Source organism: Chelonia mydas, chromosome 26, assembly GCF_015237465.2.
Source record: "Chelonia mydas isolate rCheMyd1 chromosome 26, rCheMyd1.pri.v2, whole genome shotgun sequence".
NCBI lineage: Eukaryota > Metazoa > Chordata > Testudines > Cheloniidae > Chelonia > Chelonia mydas.
In genome coordinates, this window is record NC_057859.1 from 6,842,336 (window position 1) to 6,862,475 (window position 20,140).

General features: G+C 44.3%; 1 long non-coding RNA gene across 3 annotated transcripts in view; it reads right to left on the reverse strand.

Annotated features, from left to right (window-relative positions):
* LOC122463897 overlaps positions 1 to 19,932 on the reverse strand; it is a 38,746-nt gene extending 18,814 nt beyond the window's left edge. The window contains exons 1-2 of one of the 3 annotated variants that reach the window (XR_006287623.1): positions 19,715 to 19,932; positions 19,327 to 19,623 (exon numbers count right to left, since the gene is read on the reverse strand). This is a non-coding gene — a long non-coding RNA (uncharacterized LOC122463897). Of the gene's footprint in view, positions 1 to 19,326 lie in introns of all 3 variants that reach the window. The other 2 variants (XR_006287622.1, XR_006287621.1) reach the window with 2 other exon arrangements.
* Between the last annotated feature and the right edge of the window lie 208 nt (positions 19,933 to 20,140).

A 20,140-nucleotide genomic window follows, 5' to 3' on the forward strand; every position in this document is an offset into this window, starting at 1 on the left:
CATTAGCCATGAACCATCCATGTATCCCTGCAACCCCACTTCCCCCAACCCAGGCCAGATGTGCTGCAATGACTGGGCCCACCGAGTCACCTATGAGTGACCCCAATTAAACGATTCTCTGCAAAGAGGGCAGGAAGCATGTTTATAGCTGCTGTCATTTTGGCCTTCTCAGTGGCTATTGTCCCACATATCTCTCAACAAGAAAACAGAAACCACCACCACCATTACTGGGCCAACTCCTCAGCTGGTGCAATTCAGCAAAGCTCCATTGGCCTCTGTTTGACCTATGCAGATTTAAACCATTGGGGGATCTGCCCCCTTGCATTTTGTTTCACAAGCCTATTCTATTTCACATTTTATTGCGAACAGCAACCACATCATCGAGAACCGTCCACTGGTTTCTCTGTTCAGTGTATTTTGCTTGATAGGTAGGCAAGTAAGTTAAATGTAATCTGCACCTATACTTTCTTCCTAATTCACATGGCTGCATCTCTCTTTCCTAGTCCAGTTCATAACCTTGAATTCTAATTCATCCTCATTGAGGAACTCACTTTTTGCAGTACCTATTTTGTACCTTTTTAGTGCACGCTTCCAAAGCTCCTAGCACTTAAACACAAACAGTTCATTTAATTTTCCTTTTATTTCTCAGTTTAATCCATTTAATTTTATACTTTGGATCATCTATCTTATATTAAGGTCTAACATAACAGCTTATTAAATTTAATAAGTACTAGAACCAGGAAAGTGCAAGATTTGGGAAAAAAAGTAACCTTTATCCCTCTTCTCATTCCCCCATTTCAAAATCTGATCCAGAATAAAACCTTTTGAAGGGCTCTGTTAACTTCTAGTTCTCCATTTGGGGCGGGGGGGGGGGGGGGGGGGAAGGAGGAGGAGAGAGAGAAGTACTAGGAGTTGGGAAGCTCAGAGTTCTATTCCTGGCCGTGCCACTGACTTAGTGGGTGACCTTTGGCAAGTTACTTACCTTCCCTGTGCTTCAGTCTCCCCATGTGTAAAATGGAAATGCTTACTGAGGTCACAAGGGTAACAGGACACTAAAATGTACTAATATTGGTGAAGAGTCTCCGATAGCCTCTTCTATCTGCATCATTGGTTACACAAGGCTTCATCTAGATTCCCAAGTTTTGATCAGGACTAGAGACCGGTCAAAGTTCCACAAAAGAGACTGTTCTTGGTGCACTTCTGCCCTGATCACAGCAGTAAACAAATCTTGCAGCGATTGTCTCACATTGTGAGATTTCTAGCTAGCATCTCAGGGTCAAAACCCTTATGCACGGCCGTGTAGGGTCATGGCACATAGAAAAAAAAAAAATCAAAACAAGTTTAGGACAGCACATAAACCTAGGATATGAACTGCACTTACCGATTCGCTCTCCGTAAGGTAGGTTGCTAAGCTGCTAATGGTAGTTACCTTCTTGTAGTTGTACTGATTTGCTGAGAAATTACCCCTCCCCCCCGTTTTACGTACTCCCAGTAACGGTTCAGAAATCTGAAGTTGACATCAGATTTGTTATTAGCACATAGGAGGGTCTTGCCTATCTTTTCCGAAAGGGTCATTTCATTGAGCAAAGAGTAAGCAGCAGGTTTTTTTTTTTTTTTTTTTTTAAACTAGATCCTTCACTGCCACTGATGGACTTCTTTTAAGATCCAGTTAATAATTGTCCCTGTAGAACTAAGGCTCCAAATGCTCATTCAGCTACAACTAGCCAAGAGCCAAATCCTGATCTATTGAAGTCACTGTTACTTTTGCAATTGACCAGGATTTGACTTCAAGTTTCTTCACCATCTATACTGCCCACAACAGGGATGTCAAGTAAAAGTAAAAGTACTGTCAGGTGGCCTGATGTGTGTGTCGGGGCTCTTTCTGGGGGACTGTTAGCTTAAAGGCAATAGAGGCAGCTTCAGAAATGGAAGACCGCTTTTCACCTCCGCTTCACTGACCCAGGTCCAGCCCATGTCACTATATGAAGAACTCTATTTGGTAGCATTTTTTAACGTTGCCATCCTATTCTCCTGGACCCTTACATTTCCACCAGTCCTGCAGGGGGAAATTCTGTTCCACGCTGGTAGTAGAGACTCTGAGCTTGATTCTGAATTCCCCCTCTCTGTGCCTTGGGCAGGAAATAGCTTTCTTTTACAGACAGCTTCCCCTGTGGGAAGTAAAGAATAGCTGTAAACAATGAACTCCAACTCTTTTCTCCCATAATGTTGTAGGTAGGCAACCAGGGTAGTGCACAGCCCTTATGCCAGTTCTGCACGGACTGCAGAGGCTGTCAGCACAGGGAAGATTTGAGGGGGGGGGTGTGGTTTAGGTCTGGTTCCATCCTTTTCAAGGCCCCTTTTTGCTGCCAGAGTGGCATACAGATCCTTTGTGCATCTGAGAATCAGGCCCTTCCCCTGCAGGACACATGGAATTTTAAAGGATCCAGAACTGCACTGCGTAGCCATGCTACTTCCTGCAGCTATTTGCTTTTTCCTTGTAGATTTCTCATCTAAACATTGACATCAGAGAGAGTGTTGGCCCTGGTCAGACTATACAGTCACTGCCTGAGTCTTCCTGACTTCTTCAGCTGAGCGACAACTGAATATGCCTCTTGTAACTTTGCAGTTCTGCAGAATTAGAACACTTCCTTCTTGTAGTAGGTTTTTATTGGTTCCCCGGTGGGATACAAAGTTCTTGTTTTCATATGCAGTCGCATAAGCATTTGCTTCTCCCCCCCCCCCCCCATAGTAACTGTACTCTGCTGTCAGCTTCAAACAAAAATATCCCTCTATTTGTAGGAGCATATCTCCCTCTCAAAGGTTGTAAATAGTTTCCTGGTATGTAAGAATGTAAATCCTAAAAGATGGGGTTGCACTGTACTGTTGAACATTTCCTAGTGTCTGTTGGTTTGTGATGAGAATTGCACTCTGAGTTGCCCCTTGGTCCATGTGAGAGGTTGACTAAGGGCCTTCTACAAGTAAATTGTTGTTGAATTTCTGGCAGTACTCATCTGTCCTTGGAGTGCAGACCAGGAAGTATAAAAGTTTGCAACAAAAAGGAAACTGCTTGCAGTCAAAAGAAACTATTTACACTGAGCTAAAAAGAAGAGACCACACAAAAACCTGTACTCCTGCTTTTGCCCTCGGACAGTGGAATAAAAATACTGAACCGGCCTTCACCTGGCCTTGGAGATAGTAAGGGTCAGTAGACTGGTTAGTTTCCAAGCGCTTCTGGGCAAGGCTGTCTTGTTTATACAAGTTTAGCACAATAGGGACTTGACCTCTAGGCACTACTACAATATTGCTATTGCTAATAAGATAATGAGGGACAGAGCCTCAGCTGGTGTAGACTGGCATAGCTCCATTTTATTCAATATTGAAGAGTTTTGCTCAATGGGTTGCCAGTTCAAACTGAGCCAAGGTTCTGGAGCTGAACCAGACAGATTCCTCCTCGAGGTAGCTCCAGTGAAGTCAACCGAGTTAAGACAGGGAAGAGTTAGGCCCAAAGGTTTAGTCATCTGTTGGGCCAGACTTCCAAACTAACAGAGCTCAGCACATTGGGTATCAGGCTTTTTTTGAAAACGTTATGCTCATGGCATACACAGAGGGTTAGAAACAAAGCAAACATGCTTCCTAGAAGACTGGAACATAACACTACTTGATTTCCAAGAATCCAGAACTCTAACACAATGACCAGAGAGTGTGAGTGCGTGCACACAGGCCTGCCAAGGCAGAGGCGCATATCTTCACCCACCTTCAGTGGTGGATTGAGAGTTAGTGCGGCCCTGTGCACAGCTTCATTTTGCCTAACCCCTGGGGACCCAGCCAAGAAGAAAAAACAACAAACAAAACAAAAAACTACACACTCTTATCTCCCCCCGCCCTCCCTTCATCCTCCTCCTCCATTATAAGTAATGGGAAGTAAATGAAAATAAAGTGAGGTACTTGATTGGTGCAGGGGGTCGGGGTGCAGGACAAGGGCAGCATGGCTCCCAAAGCGACCGGCACACCCCCCCACCCTGGTAGTGGCTCCTAGGCAGGCGGAGGGAGGGGAATCTCCACACATCGCTGCCTGCAAGTGCCACTCCCGCAGCTCCCATTGGCTGCAGTTCCTGGCCAATGGGAGCTGTGGAGTCAGTGCTCAGGGTGGGGACAGCATGCAGAGACAGCCCCTCCCCCAAGGCCACAGGGACATGCCCGTTGCTTCCGAGAGTGAAGTGGCACGGAGAGAGGCAGAGCGGGCAGGGAGCCGCCTTAGCCCTGCTGCTGGCGTGTGTCTGTGAACCCCTTGGGAAGAAGGGGACAGTGGGTCTCCACGCACTGCCTGGGGCAGGGGCAGCGCACAGAGCTGCCTCTCCAGCCCAGGGCACAGAGAGACATGCCAGCAGCTGGTTGCTTCTGGGAGCGGCGTGGGGCCACTGCATGCAGGCAGCCTGCCTGAGCCCTGCTGTGCTGCTGGCTGGGACTCGGGGGCAAGTTGTCAGATATTTGTCCTGCATTTTGGTGGCCCCCCCATTGTTGGGGGCCCCCCCCATGACGCCACCACAGTTTGTTTCATGGTAAATCTGCTCCTGCCCATCTTGCTCCAGATGGACTCTTTTGCAGACTGACTGCCGAAGACCCAAATCGCATCCTTCCCTACAGAGCCCTCAGCCTGCAAGCAGGACCAAGGGCCTTAAGGAGACCACTATGAATTTTAAGAGTTTAAGAAATCAACGCACCACAGAAAATCTGGCCACAGGCATCACAATGGGAGCTAGGCACTGTGAAAAATCTGGTCCTTGTTTAGGTGCCTAAACAGGAGCGGAGCACTTCTGAAAAAATCTGGCCTGACTTGCCACTGAATTTCTTCAGTTGTCAGAGTAGCAGCTGTGTTAGTCTAAGGTGCCACAAGTACTCCTTTTCTTTTTGCGCATACAGAGTAACAAATTTGAGCATAAGCTTTCATGAGCTACAGCTGCATGCATCCGATGAAGTGAGCTGCAGCTCACAAAAGCTTATGCTCAAATAAATTGGTTAGTCTCTAAGGTGCCACAAGTACTCCTGTTCTTTCTTCAGTCATGTGTCAGTTTACCACCACTGAAAACCAATGGAATTGCACCAGTGTTATATTGGGGAATAATTCAGTGGGGGAAGCCAGCCCCGTTTCTAGGAACGCAGCACAATAATATGGTTTTACTCAGCCAGCCCTGACTGTGCCAGTCTCTAATGTTCTGGTGCTTGTGAAAAGCTAGCAGCCCTGGAGACTGAACTCCTTCAGTTATCCACAGCACAGATGCCCCATGAACAGCAGAAGCTTCTCCCACCCCAGCAACATGTATCAGCCACTGGCTGGTCAGGTGGCTACCTCTTTGGGTGAGACCGTGTCTTTGATTCATTCCATTCTTGGCCTCTCTACTGAGGCTCCCAACATCCACCCATTGCAGCAGTGGGTTTCAGGGTTGACACCTGTGCCACTAAGAGTTGGGACTGAGAATTGGAACCAAGAGTCCTTTTCCATAGGCCATCAAAGTGCAATAGATGGCAACATTTTTGGGTTACTATTCCTAGGAATGAATTTGAAGTGGAGAACTAGAGAGAAGTGATGTCCGATTGTGGATACCATTCCCATGGCAATAGGTCTATAGAACACAAGGATCAGACATTTCAGTTAAACACCCTTGGAGAAAGTCACACTGTGCAGATGCCAACAGGGGGTGATGGTGGGTACACATGTCCTTGTACACGCATGACAGGTCTGCCATCTGGGCCCAAGCCAAAAAGAGGAGGAGCTCGAGGCATCGGACTCTATAGCAGCTCGTGCTTTTAGCTCTAGGGGTCCCTGGTTCAATACCTGGCATGTCAGCCCAGAGAGGCCATCACACCAGTAGAAAGCCTGACCACCATTAAAGGCCTTCTCAAGCCCTCAAAAAACCACTGATTGTGAGAAGCATAAATCCTTAGTGAACCTTCTACCCTTATTCACCAGGACTTTACCTGGCATTCATCTCTTGTAGCGAAGAAAATCTTACAGGTGGGTGGGCGAAAGATTCATCTGGCTTTGCTCTTTGGATACAATGTGTTAGCTGGATTACAGAAGAGACTCTAGCTGTCCATATTTTTAAACCCCAATGACCTCTAACTAGGAGAAATAGAGGAAAAACGTGAACCCAGACAAATTCATAGCTACAGGGCAGGGGAAAGGAATGTGTTCCTTTAATATATGAGAAAAACATTGCAACATTCTGCATGCAATGTCTATTTCCCTTTCAGTCCTGTAGCTGTTATGAATTATATACACAGTAGATTAGTGCTTCTTTTCGATGGGGGTACTTCGGCTGTTCTAATTTTTATTGTTGATGCAATACACGATTTCATCTTCGCAGAATCTTTCTTTAATGCCCTGGTCCTCTTCTACTGATACATCTCTGAGCAGCATTAATGAGAGGAAGCTATGATTTTTCCACCCAAGGAGCATAGAGTATTTTACAAGATAGGAAGTATAATTATTCCCATCTTAAAGACATGGATGCAAGAGTGAGGTAATGGATCATACAGTGATTAAGTTGAGGGACTAAAAAAACTCCAAGTATATTGACTTTCAGTTTCCCCAATTCTAACCACTAGACCACATTGTCTTACAAGTGTAATGGACCCACCTAATGGAATATATAATTCCTTATACAACAATGGGCCACACTGAACTGGCAGGCAACGTGGTCTAATGTTACTACCACCACTTCAGGAAGATGCAATTTTTAAAAATTTCTGGTTATGGCCCATTTTTCATTTAAAGATGTAATTGTACCAAAATGAAGGCAAATGGAAAGGCTATCACAACTCTAGCGTGTTCCTCAAAACAAAAATGTTTCCTTTGTTCAGCTGTCAGCAAACAGCCCAACAACAATAAACCAAAGAATCTAACAAATACCAAGCTCCTTTTAATATGGAAAAAGTTACCCCCAGTGTCTCAAATAAAGTCTGAGATGAAGAAACCCCATGCATCTTGAAATTTATGACTGTAATAAAAGCGTTGTTTACTTTTACTCCGTTGCAAAGTTCCCTTTGCTTTATGTTTGGTTCATTTTGCAGCAGGCGAGAGACCAAAGCTCACGTCTTGTTTGGAGAAAGATCTGGAAGAAACTCACTGATTTGAGTCAGCCGGGGGGGGAACGGGGAACCAAACTCTTCCACACCAAGAACCATCAGAGCTAAAATTAATGAAAAACTGGAGACCACCACAAACACAGAGAACACATCCCAGTAGTTAGGGCATCAGCCTTACACTTAGAAGACATGGGTTCAGTCCCTTGCTCTGCTACTGACTTCTTACGTGGCCTTGGGCAAATCATTCAGTCTCTATATGTGTAAGTGTAAAGACAGGGAGAAAAAGCATTTCCTTGTATTACCAGAGGTGCTGTGAGGGTAAATACATGAAAGGTTGTGAGGTGTTCAGATGTTATGGTAATGGAGCCAGATGAGTACCATCGATATACAAAGGATCAAATCCTTGCCAGGTATAAACTAGCATATTGCCATTGACTTCAGTGGAACTATGTTAATTTATAGCAGCTGAGGACTGGACCAAAGACCGAAGCATCTCTTAAGAAACCCCGCACATCCTAACATGCTTAAGTAATGGTGCCATTCACGATCTTGTGTGTCAAGTCAGGGTGAAATTCAATCCTCCGCAGAGGCCCAGCCCAAGCAATGCTCCAGTCCTATCCTGAGGGCCTAACTGTGACTTAGGTGGTGGATAGGCCTGTGCTGATGCTATGCAAGGAGATGCATTTCACTCAGGTGATACTCCAGACTGATTTCTCTATAAGGGCAGCTTTGTGTTTGGTTTGCCTCCAAGTTTCCCGGACCAAATCGCAACGAACAAAGATGAAGGTTGTTTAAGCACAGGCATCTTTCCAAATCTTTTGGATTTAGGGATGAATCTAGCTCCCACCTCTAATTGCATGTGGCCACTTGGGAGTAGTATCCGTGCCATCCCACAGCACAAGAAGGAGCAGGATTTGAGCCCATGCTAGGGGCAGACACCCCCAGTGTGAAGACAAGCCAGGAGGTGGCTTCTGCACATAGCTGTGTCCTGGGGCTTCATTGAAGGAGAAAGGAGGAGAGTGCATATGCAAAGCAGCCACGTGCATGGATCTTTCAGTCCTCCCCACCCGATGGACAGAGTCTACAAAAGGTTTCAGCAGCCAGCAGCAGCCGCTCCACTCTCACTCCAAAGGAAAGACTCCTTCCCTTTCTACGGGGATCCCTGCAGCCCAGCTACTGAGGCCAGGCACTGGAGTACCGCTTTTGGCCGTACACAATGTTTATTTCGTTGGATGTTTTCTACTGTAGAAAGTGGAGTTCGGCTTCCCCTGGAAAGGTCCCACACCATCCCTGGAGCTTCCCTTTGACTCCACACACCCCTTAAGGAACCATCAGATGTGTAAGAGTATCTCAGAGCAATGGCTCTGGCTCCCTCCTGTGGGGACCGAAGTTGCTAATCCCCCGACCACCTCCGATTTATACGAGATGACCACCCTTGCCTTCAGGTTTCTTAATTCTTGAGTGAGGGATGCAGTGCTTTGAAGAAACTAATGCTCAGTTATCAAAGCTACCTTAGGGTTTACTTGACTAAAACTTAAAATCAAAGCCTAATAAACTAGGAATAAAAATCTTAGTCTAGTTCCCTTGAAACTTAGGCCAAATACAGCCTACTAATAATAGTAAATAACAGTAGATAGCTAGAATAGATAGAAGAGGAATAGGGAGCAGAGAGAGAAGGAAAAAGAATACTCTAGTGGGGTGGGTCACCTCTTTTGTAGAGCACAAGTGCTGGAAATCCTTCCTCCTATGCCCAAATTTCATTCCTGATCCACAAAGTATTAGGTTTCAGAGTAACAGCCGTGTTAGTCTGTATTCGCAAAAAGAAAAGGAGTACTTGTGGCACCTTAGAGACTAACCAATTTATTTGAGCATAAGCTTTCGTGAGCTACGGTACGCATACTTTCCACAGTATGCATCCGATGAAGTGAGCTGTAGCTCACGAAAGCTCATGCTCAAATAAATTGGTTCGTCTCTAAGGTGCCACAAGTACCCCTTTTCTTTTTACAAAGTATTAGGGTATGCTTACTCCATAGGCTAGTATGTATGTGCGTATTGACGACATGTACCTATGCACACATGTTTCCTTGTGGTATACCTGTTAAGTCTGTGGGTCCAAATTGAAAAACCCCCTATACCATTCTTCCACTGTCTACTGGTCTCGATAAAAAGGTCCTAGACGTGCGTGGGTACTTACCTATTGAGGTAACAAGATGTAGGTCAACTTTGCTTTTGGGTAAAAGGTCTTAATATAGATGTGTTAACTTTGCTTTACCTTAACATACAGGATATGGCCTGTAGGTCCCTTTGCATTACAGCCAAACTTACTTTTCTATAAATCTATAAACCTATTACAATAAACCAAAATACTTAAAGCTATAAGATATATTTGCAAGCAAGCAAGCTAATCCTATAGGCTACAGAGCGCATTCTTCGCATGCACCTCACTGTAGTGATCACTGGATGGCAGCAAAACACTAAGCTGGGTTAGATCCTCAGGGGTGTAAATTGGTGCAGCTGCATTGAATCATAGAATATCAGGGTTGGAAGGGACCCCAGAAGGTCATCTAGTCCAACTCCCTGCTCGAAGCAGGACCAATTCCCAGTTAAATCATCCCAGCCAGGGCTTTGTCAAGCCTGGCCTTAAAAACCTCTAAGGAAGGAGATTCTACCACCTCCCTAGGTAACGCATTCCAGTGTTTCACCACCCTCTTAGTGAAAAAGTTTTTCCTAATATCCAATCTAAACCTCCCCCATTGCAACTTGAGACCATTGATATCATGGAGAGCAGAACCGCTGTTTGACATAAGTGGAGCGGCGTAGATTTACACCAGCTTAGGATCCATGACCATCACCATGTCATTTGGGGTCATGTTCCCCCAATAATATTTGTAATTCATAACGAAATCCAAAGAAGCATAAGAAGGGTCTAGCTCTTCCCTGCCTTGGGTGATGTAAAATGACACCATTTTTCTTTAAGCAGTGGTTTGCTCTCACCATGCACCCTTGGGACCACATAAGATGCAGGGCAATAAAATGCAGAGAGTCTTTTATACCCACTTTGCACAGGTGTCAGGGACTAGGCTGGGTGCATGGCCATACAGAAGCTGGCAGAAGAAGTTTGTACAGGTTGCTAAAGGTCACCTGGGTAGTCTGGGGCACAGCCAGGAATAAAAGCTGGAAGTCTTTATTCCCTGTGACCTACTGCTTCCTTGTGAAACAAGCACCTCAGGATGAGCAGTTCTGTACACGAATATGCAGTGTAAAGTATTTGCTAGTAACCAACATGAATAATAGATTAGGATCAGTCTTCATTTGGTGTAGATCTGTTTAGATCTATTGATGTCACTGTGTAAGTCAGCTTGGCTCCAGTCTGAGAATCCTCTGTTTACCTAGATACTAGTAAATAGCATTGGGACAGATCTCTAGTTGGGGTAAGTTGGGATAGCTCCCCTGAATCCAGTGGCACTACAGTGATTTACATCAGCTCAGGATCTGGCCCAGTAGGTCCATTACTCATGGGGTAGCATGAATCTTATTTCTTGGGTTTTCTTCAGTTTTTCCTCTCAAAACTTTGAGAGACTTGGCTAATGACCTGCAGACAAATAATGAACCAAAGCCAAAAAAACCAAAGGAAGGAAGAAGTTGAAGACATAACCAATGGGTAAAGGTATTTTCTCTGGAATGAGATCTAATTTTTAATACCTGTATCTGAATAGGCAGTGCACTACCCACCCCTAAAAAAAACAGCTTCTGGTATTGTCTTATTGGCACTGCATTTGTTTTTACTGGGGATTCAGTACTGGACTGAGTTCCTGAAAAGTCTACTCCTCTGTTTGTAGAGAACAGGTACAGTGAGGGTGGCAGCAGGGCAAGATTCTCCTACACACCACCCCACAAATGCTCCCCGACTCAGACCTCCAGCCACTGGGAACTGACTGAGGCCCACCAAAGTAATTTCACACAGGCCCTCAAGCAGCTGCCATGGTAACCACTTTTAGAGGCTGCCTGTTGGCCTGGACCGCATTAGCGCCACAGAGGAAGAAGCCCTACACTGCATTACCAATTCGCTGAGCTGGCCTGTCCCCTGGCTTGTTTTGAAACACAATATGGGACCCATTATGCTGTAGTGGATTATTGTGAATGGCAACTGTGTCTCAAAAGACAATGGCGATAGTGCCAAGGCTGTTGAGTTACTAGGTGTCCTGCTCCAGGATCACAAATGGCGAAGACATTCCATTCTTGAGCAACCAGAAGATAAAGCCAGTGCACCACTAGTGCTCAAGGCCTGCTGCACTTTTTTCTGTGTTCGCCTCGCTCAACTGCCTGGCTCCCTGGTACAGTTAAGCCCTCAAGCGTAGCCTGTTGCTATCTGCATCTTCCCAGCTTGCAGTCATTTTCAAGTTCCTCTTACCAGTGTTCTTGAACTTGAGCCTAGGTTAGGCCGGTGGCCTTGGAGCACTGTGTTACGTACTCCCTTGTCTAACTCTGCTCTAGCCTTTTAATCTCTCTGGCATCACTGAGACCTGGTGGGATAAATCTCATGACTGGAATATTGGTCTAGAAGGATAAAGCTTGTTCAGGAAGGAAAGGCAGGGGAAAAAGGGGAGGTGTTGCATTATACATCAATAATATATACACTTGTTCTGAGGTCCAGGAGAAGATGTGAAGTAGACCAGTTGAAAGTCTTTGCACAGGTAAAAAGGGTATAAAAAATAGGGGGGAGGTCATGGGGCAGGGGTCTATTATCGAGCATCAAATCAGGGAGAAGGTAGGGAGGCATTTCTAGAACAAAAAAACCCAAACAAGACAAGTCCCTTTTCCAATAGATGTCTGAGTGAACAAAGAAAATGCACCCCCCCCACACACACACAAATTTTCCAATAAATCCTTGGAATGTATTGGGGACAACTTTTTTCTACAACATGGAGGAAGTAACTCAAGGGACAGCCATTTTAGACTTGCTTCTAACTGACCAACAGGGAGGAAGCAGTAGCAAACCTGAAGGTGGAAGGCAATTTGAGTGAAAGTGATCATGAAATGATGATTTGATGATTCTAAGGAAAGGAAGGAGTGAGCAGAAGAACACTGCTCTTCAAAAGAGCAGACATTAAACTCAGAAAAGCAAGTTTTTCTTCCCATGGGACCGAAGGGAAAAAGGAGTCGAGGAAAGCTGGTAGTATTTCAAGGAGACAACATTAAAAAAAAGGCACAACTGCAAACTATCCTGATGCAAAGGAAAGATAACAGGAATCCTACAAAAAGTGGAAGTGAGGACAAATTGCTAAGGAGGAGAAAAATAAATAGCACAAGCATGTAGGAACATAATCAGAAAGGCTAAAGCATAAAATGAATTACACCTAGCAAGAGACATAAGGCTATAAGAAGAGGTTCTTTAAATACATTAGGAGCAAGAGAAAGATGAAGGGAAGTACAGAACCACTACTTAACAGGGAAGGAAAGCGAACAACTGACATCAAGAAGGTGCAGCGTTTAATGCCTATTTTGCTACAGTCCTCACTAAAAAGGGTTATGGTGACCAGACACACAGCACAATATTAACTTTAACAAAAATGGGGAAGGAACACAAGCCAAAATAGGGAAACAGGTTAGAGAAGTTAATAAGTTGGCAGGACTTAATGAAATTCATCACAGGTGCTTCAGCTAGTTCCTTGAGTTCTCAAAGATAATCGCTAATGGTTTTGAGATTATGTATGGAAAATGGGTGAGGTCCCAGAGGACTGGAAAAGGGCAAATGTAGTACCTACCTTTGAAAAGGGGAACAAAAAGGACTTTGGTACCGGTCAGCCTAACTTTGATACCTGCTGTCATTTATGATGTTTGTGTAGTGCCTAGAACAGTTGGGCCAAAACTGGTTGGATACGTCAGATGCTACTCTGAAGCAAATTAAAAAACTTGAAAAAGCTCCATGAGCGGCTATTTTATATTGTGACTTTTTATTTGTCTTTTGTATTATGTTTACTGATCTGATAGTCTAAAAATCTGTAGTATTTGGAAACCTCCTTGAACATTGCAGCTCTTTTCTCTTATTGCTCGTACACAACATTATCTCTGCAACCTGGTTGAACTGAACAAACCTAAAAATGAGTATAAAAATCAAATTGCTAACAAAATCTTTGCCTATACAGTTAATTTGCTGAATAACTTGTATACAAGCAAAAAACTGGCTTTAGTGAATTTTGGCACACAATAAAAGATGTACACTAATGAGTTTACTACTACCTAGCAGTTTAACCCACATGCGTCTAGCAATCAGAAGCTAAGGACACCCAGAGCACGGGACTGCATCCCTGACCCTTTTTGCCATTAGCCATTGATGGACCTATTCTCCATGATCTTACCTAATTTTTTTTGGGGGGGGAGGGGAACCCCTTTAGCTTTGGCCTTGACAATATCTCCTGGCAATGAGTTCCACAAATGGACTGTGCTTTGCATGAGAACTACTTTTTTGTTTATTTTAAACCTGCTGCCTATTATTTCTTTGGGTGACCCCTACTTCTGGTGTTAGGAGGAGGAGTAAACAACCACCACCACTTCCTTGATTCACTTTCTTCACACCATTTGCAGTGTTATGAACCTATAATCATATCCCCTTACTAGTCTCTTTTCCAAGCCGAAAAGTCCCAATCTTAAATCTCGCTTCATACAGAAGCTGATCCATACCCTAATCATTTCTTGTACTTTTCTCTGTACCTTTTTTCCCCATTCTATTATCATCATCTTTGAGATGGGGTGACCAGGACTGCATGCAATATTTAAGATACGGGAATACCAGAGATTTATATAGTGGCATGGTGATATTTTCTAACTTTTTCCTTATGGTTCCTAACCTTATGTTAGGTTTATTGACTGCTGCTGCACATTGAGTGGATGTTTTTAAGAGAACCATCCACAAGGATTCCAAGATCTCTTTCTTGAATGGTAACAGCCAAAACAATCCCACCCATACATACAAAATGATGGGACCCAAGTTTCTGATGTGCATTGCTTTGTATTTATCACCACTGAATGTCATTTTGTTGCCCAATGACCCAGTTTAGTGAGGTCCCTTTGTAACTCTTTGCAGTCAGATTTGGACTTATCTTGAGCAACTTCGTATTGTCTGCAAACTTTGCCACCTCAGTTTACCCCTTTTTCCAAAGGATTTATGAACGTTGAACAGCACTGCTCCCAGTACAGATCCCTGGGAGATACCACTCTTTATGTCTCCATTCTGAAAATGGACCATTTATTCTTAACTTTTGTTTTCCCATCTTTTAACTGGTAACCTCGCATCTCGTACAGTCATTTACACCAGTGCAGCGGGGATATAAGTGGTTATGGGTCTGATCTGGTAGTTTTACACCCACTTTGTACTCCCGTTTCACTGGTCTAAGTGATGGCTCAAGGCAATGGTGATTCAGGACTATGGAGTATAAGAGGCCTTGTCTGCACTAGACAGTTGTGCTGCTTTAACTATACCAGCATAGTTAAAGCAGCACACACCCCCTAGTGTGGATGCAGTTAAACTGCTATAAAACTGTTTTATACCAGTATAGATATTCCCATATGGGAAGGGAAATAAGCCATACTGGTAGAAGACATCTTTATACCATTATAAACTGCAACCACACTAATGGTTGGACTGGTATAACAACATTGCTAAGAGAGTTAGAATCATAGAATATCAGGGTTGGAAGGGACCTCAGGAGGTCATCTAGTCCAACTCCCTGCTCAAAGCAGGGCCAATCCCCAAGTTACTCACCTAACCAACCATTATACAGATACAAAAACAGTGTTTAGACCAGGCCTAGGAGAACTATATGCTGTTGTAACTACTTGGCTATCCAGCTATTTTTTATTATTAAAAACACACAACCTGCTGTTTTTGACAAGTTTAGTGTTTCGAGTTTATGCTAAAGCCAAACTATTTTGCCATACTGACGCAAAGAACAAAACAAGAGGTGGAACACACTTGCATATGAAACCACAATTGTAAGAGTTCACAGCTATTGCAATATAACAGAAGAGAGCCTCCTGTTTATTACCCTCCTTTTCCCAGAGGTGCCGAGCCAAACGTGAGTAATAAATCTTTACGGGTCCATTCAGCGGCCTCTTTTCAAACATGGTTTTACAACTGTTTGATTAACCCAGTGTCATGCTAAAGGCAAACACGTAGAAATAAGACTTCAAATCACGTGCTTGCACGTCCACCAGTTCTCATCATGTTCAAGAACTGCAGACATACCGTGATTGCAGATATTTTTACTTCCACGTCTTTTCAGCTTCTCTGGAGTGCAGTGCTTTTGATGTAGTGTGTACTGGGCCCTGATCCAAAGCCTACTGGAGTCAGTGGGAGCCCATTGACTTCAGTAGGCTTTGGATTTGGTCCCAAACACATCGCTGTGCCAAGGTGCCAGAGCAACCGGAACGTAAAATAGCACCTACATTTTTTTTTTTTTAAAAAGGTAAATAAAAATTGCACTGAGCTGCACAAGCTGTAAGTGTCAAAGGCTGTACAAACCGTGCGCAATTTCAAGAGGAAGTTAATTTACAGATACCTTCTCAGGTACGCAAGTTTTAAGCCTTGCATAACACCGGAGTTGTATGCAATCTCCAACTTCCTAGCTAACATTGGTCACAGACACGATGGTACAAAACAGGTAAATGAATTAATAAGATCTCCAGTGAGGATAAACTCTGTTATACGAGGTTACCAGAGAGCTGGTTGAATTAAAACACTGAGAAATGATCAGGAGCATGATTGCCAATTTAAAGGTAAAATTCACTCTGTGCAGAGATTCAGCATAAGGCCTATTCACCATTTTAGCGTTGCTCAAAAACGGAGCTCAGATATGCAGACCTGACACACAGGGGTGATTTTTCACCATGTAGGGGAACCCACTCAGCACTAACTACGCATGTAGTGTCACTCAGCTGGTGTAATTCCATTTACTCCAAGGGAGTTTTCCTAACATGGATTCAGTTCAGCAGGAAGCTTACTCAGTCATTTCAGAGTTCTATAGAAGGGACGTTTCTTTTTTGTTTCCATTGAATGAATTTATTAGTCCTTCTATGGCTATTTCAATAGCCATAGTAATTTTGGAATGACTGATGTATTTAAAATGTAATTTCTAGCAATGGTTGGACCTCAGACATGTAGGAGGTTTGTTTGCCGAACAACCTCCCACTATGGGTTATCAAACGAGTCATGCTACAAACTAGAATCAGTGAGCTGGCTCAGACCCTTAATGAAGAAGGTGAAAAGATTACCAAGCTAGCATGCTTACACCTACCAGTGGCCAGATGCTGATCAGAAGGTCTGTTTTGAAAACTGGTTTCAAAATCTTCAAGTTGGTCAAGGAAGTTTTCAAAACTTCCTGATTACACTTTCAAAGGAAATACCACTAAATCAGCCTCTCTGTGGTACTTCACTACTTCTGTTTCCAAAACTAGGGCACACAGAAACATGCAAAAGATTTCTCAGGTCCAGAAGACAACATAATCAGACTTGGCTTACTTGTTGTTTCTGAAATAATTTGCATATCATTAACAAATGTATAGGACGATGACTAGATTCACAGAATCCCACTGGGAGCTCATTTTCAGCTGTTTATTCTGGAAAAAGAGTTGGGGTTTGTAGCGAATCACTGCTTCCCAGGCTAGGGACTCCCAGACTGCAAGTATGGTCTACATTCTTTGTTCCCATTTAGCCATATCAAAAGGCATGGCTTGCTAGTTGCCAGTGGACTCTGAATCAGCGACCTGGCCTCTTCATTATTTATCAATTGCTCAATTTTTGGGTCATCTGCAAGCTATCAGCGATGACCCAAATCCAGACCACTCTCATCTGTCCAGCGGTTCAAAATCAGAACCCATATTTGCAAATGGACTCTATTCTTAGGAGTCAGAGCTTTGGGACATTTAGCTCAGTTCAAACTCTGAAACGTACAACAGACAACAAGCATGCTCCTTTATAAAAGGCCAGTTTTGTCCTTAATCTCCAACCTGATCGTACACAAACTCAGACCAAACTCCCTTTCGTCAGTGTTTACACCAAATGAAACTCCGAAACAGCAGTCGAGGAGTCTGTGTTAGTGAGTCTAAGTTAGTGTTAAGGGACACACCTTGCAGATCAATGATGAACTTGAGTCCATGTGAATTTTGTCTTAAGAGTGCAGGCTCAGCCCTTTTAACTGTTGCAAGATACCGCTATGACTGTAACACACTTAAAGTCCACTTCAAAAAGAAAAAAAAAATCTTGCTCTTTTGGCGCCTTGGCAGCAGAATAGTCAGGAAAGTTCAGGGGCACGGATAATAATAAATAAAGCCTACTTCTTAGATGGTGCTTTTCGTCAGCAGATCTCAAAGCACATCACAGTCTTTTAAGGTAATCCTTGGAACACCTCAGAGGCAGTGAGCTATTACCATCTCCATTTTACAGAAGGGGAAACAGAGGCACACACGAGTTGCCCAAGATCACACAGGAAGCCCAGAGCAGGGAACTGAACACACGGCTCCCAAATCCTAGACCAGTGCCAGAACCACTGGGTCATCCTGCCTGCCCAGAGCAGGGGTGGGTCTGGAAGAGTCACTGTTGCTTTGATCCTCCCTAGTCTTCCCCCTCCCCATAGCAGCTCCCTATTAGTGAAGCATTAGCCATTGGGCTGAAATAGCATCCCTGGAGCAGCTACATAGTCACTTTGTGGGTTTGGGTAAGGGTACCCGTTCCTCACTCGCCTCGTGCCTCTCTCCAGTACCCATCTAACTGCTCCGACTGGATAACAGAGTGAAAATTTGGTTCCTTGGTCCTGATGCAATAATGCACTTGTACGTATAGGCTTAACTTTGTGCACTTCGGTGATCCTTAGCAGGGTCAGTGGGACTACTCATGTGCTTGATGTTAAGCACCTTCTTAAGCGCTCTGCTGGATCAGGGCCGAAGTGCATCAAGTTGCATGCCACCAAAAAAGCTCTCTCTCCACTGGGGTGAGAGATCTTTAGGGGACCTGAACACTGAAGTATTTTGCTCCTTCCTCTCCCATGTGAAACCCAGAAGCATGGCAGGAAGTTGAAAATAGTGGTGGTCTCCACAGCAGCTGAACGGTTTCAGACCTCAAAAGTCACTTAGCTCTGAGTTTTGGGGTGACCATTCAAGTGGTTTCTAGTCTTATCAGAACTGGTTCTCTTGCCTCTAAAAGCCATGGCTGGAACTGGATAACAAATTCCACTCAGAGCCCAAAATGGCTCTCATTGAGGTAAGAGGGAGGGGTGCTATTGATATAAATAGGGACAGGAAATGTCCCTGGGCTACTAAGCTTTTTAACTCACTCATCCGGTTTAGAAGGCATAGTTCTCAAAAACCTTGGAAACAGCTAAGAGACTCCCGCCTGCACACCCTTTCTTTTATTTTCAGCAGTCAAAAGACATCTCAGTTCTTTTTCCACAGCTTTGTTGCATCGCAGTGACTAGCACTTCCTCAGAGTGAGTGCTTGGATGATGTAAGTGCAGAATCATTTGCCTAACAATAGCTGTGTGGTATTGGTCAGTGATGCAAGAGCTGTTAGAAGGAAAGTACAGTGCTCAGAGACCTTGCAATTTTACAGTCTTATCGTAAGAATTTTTTCAAGAAGTTTACCTAGACAATGGAGCAGTAGTTCAGTTCAGCTCTCTTTCCACCATCACTTTTATAACTGTTACTAGACTTAAAACATCCTGTATCCAAGATGCATGTTTTTTCTATGGACAGTTGTAGTCTGGGGTAAGTTTTTCCAAGAGTTTTAAATGACTTAGGATGCAAATTCTTTGTCTCAGAAGTGATTTAGGCACTGAAGAGCTTAGGTCTCAATGAAACAGGCTTCTAAGAGTAAACTTTTCTTAAATACCCAAGTGCCTTAGGAACCAGAGTCCCACTGGCTTTTAAGTTACTGCTGAAAATGAGACTAGCTCCTAAGTCACTCATGAAAACTTGACCCCTGGTCATTAGAGCTGTGATTTTCAAAAGTGCTTCAGGTACCCAAATCCCATTGCAATCCAATGGCAGTTGTGCCCCTGCTTCCCACATGCACTTTGAAAAAAAATCTAGTCTGAAAGCTGTGGTCAGGTGGCAGGGAGACAAAAGACCCGATTCTATTCCTGACCCTTGATCTCTGTACAACCTGGGGCAAGTCACTTCACTCTGCCTCAGGTTTCCATCTTGTAACATAGGAATAATAATATTTGCCCTGTGAAAGAGTCTACTCACCACAGACACATCTCCTCGTGGCTAGGCATGGCACAGCTGCATCTTCTCCTTTGGCAGGCTCTGCCAACAGTCTCTCCTGTCCTGCAGTGGTCTGCTGCTTTCTGTCTTTCTTCTTTCAGGGTAAATGCAGTCCAACACACACCAGTACTCTGACAACATTATGCCAGAGCTTCAGCCCACATTTCTGGCCTTGGGGGCCCTCCGGCCTTTGACTCTGGGGTCTTCACACCACCGTCCCAGTTGGGTCAGTAAGGGAACCCAAACCGAGCCTCCACTCTCGGTGCCAGCACAAGGACCCTGTACCAAGCAGATAAGATCAGTTTGGTCAGCCCCTTTGCTGTGCTCCTGGGCTGTTTCCTACCATGGCCCATAGCAAGGCCTTTCTCACCATCTCTTCCTTTGCTGACACTGCTGCGGCTCCCAAAACAGGGCCCCTAAATGAGTTACAGGGAACAAAAGACCCCACACCAGAGCTACCTGCCCTAAGAAGCCTCTGACATTTAAACGCCTCTGGTTAGGCCACAGCCAAGCCTTTTAGCACAGAACTAATTCGAAAAGTCCCCACCCCTCTCCCCAGCAACTAAGGAATGAGCTAGGATTTTCCTCTTTTAACTCACCCCTCCAGGCTAAGGCTTGATAACTCACACAGGTGTAACAGGGTGGGGCTGATTGGGCCTACCAGCTCTCATTAACCCTTTCTAGGTCAGTGTGGGTTCTGTATACCCCATCACACTTCACCTTTGTAAAGGGCTTCAAGACCTTCAGCCGGTTGGTCTCAGATGTGTATTTATTGCACCATTGTCCCAGGGAGCTC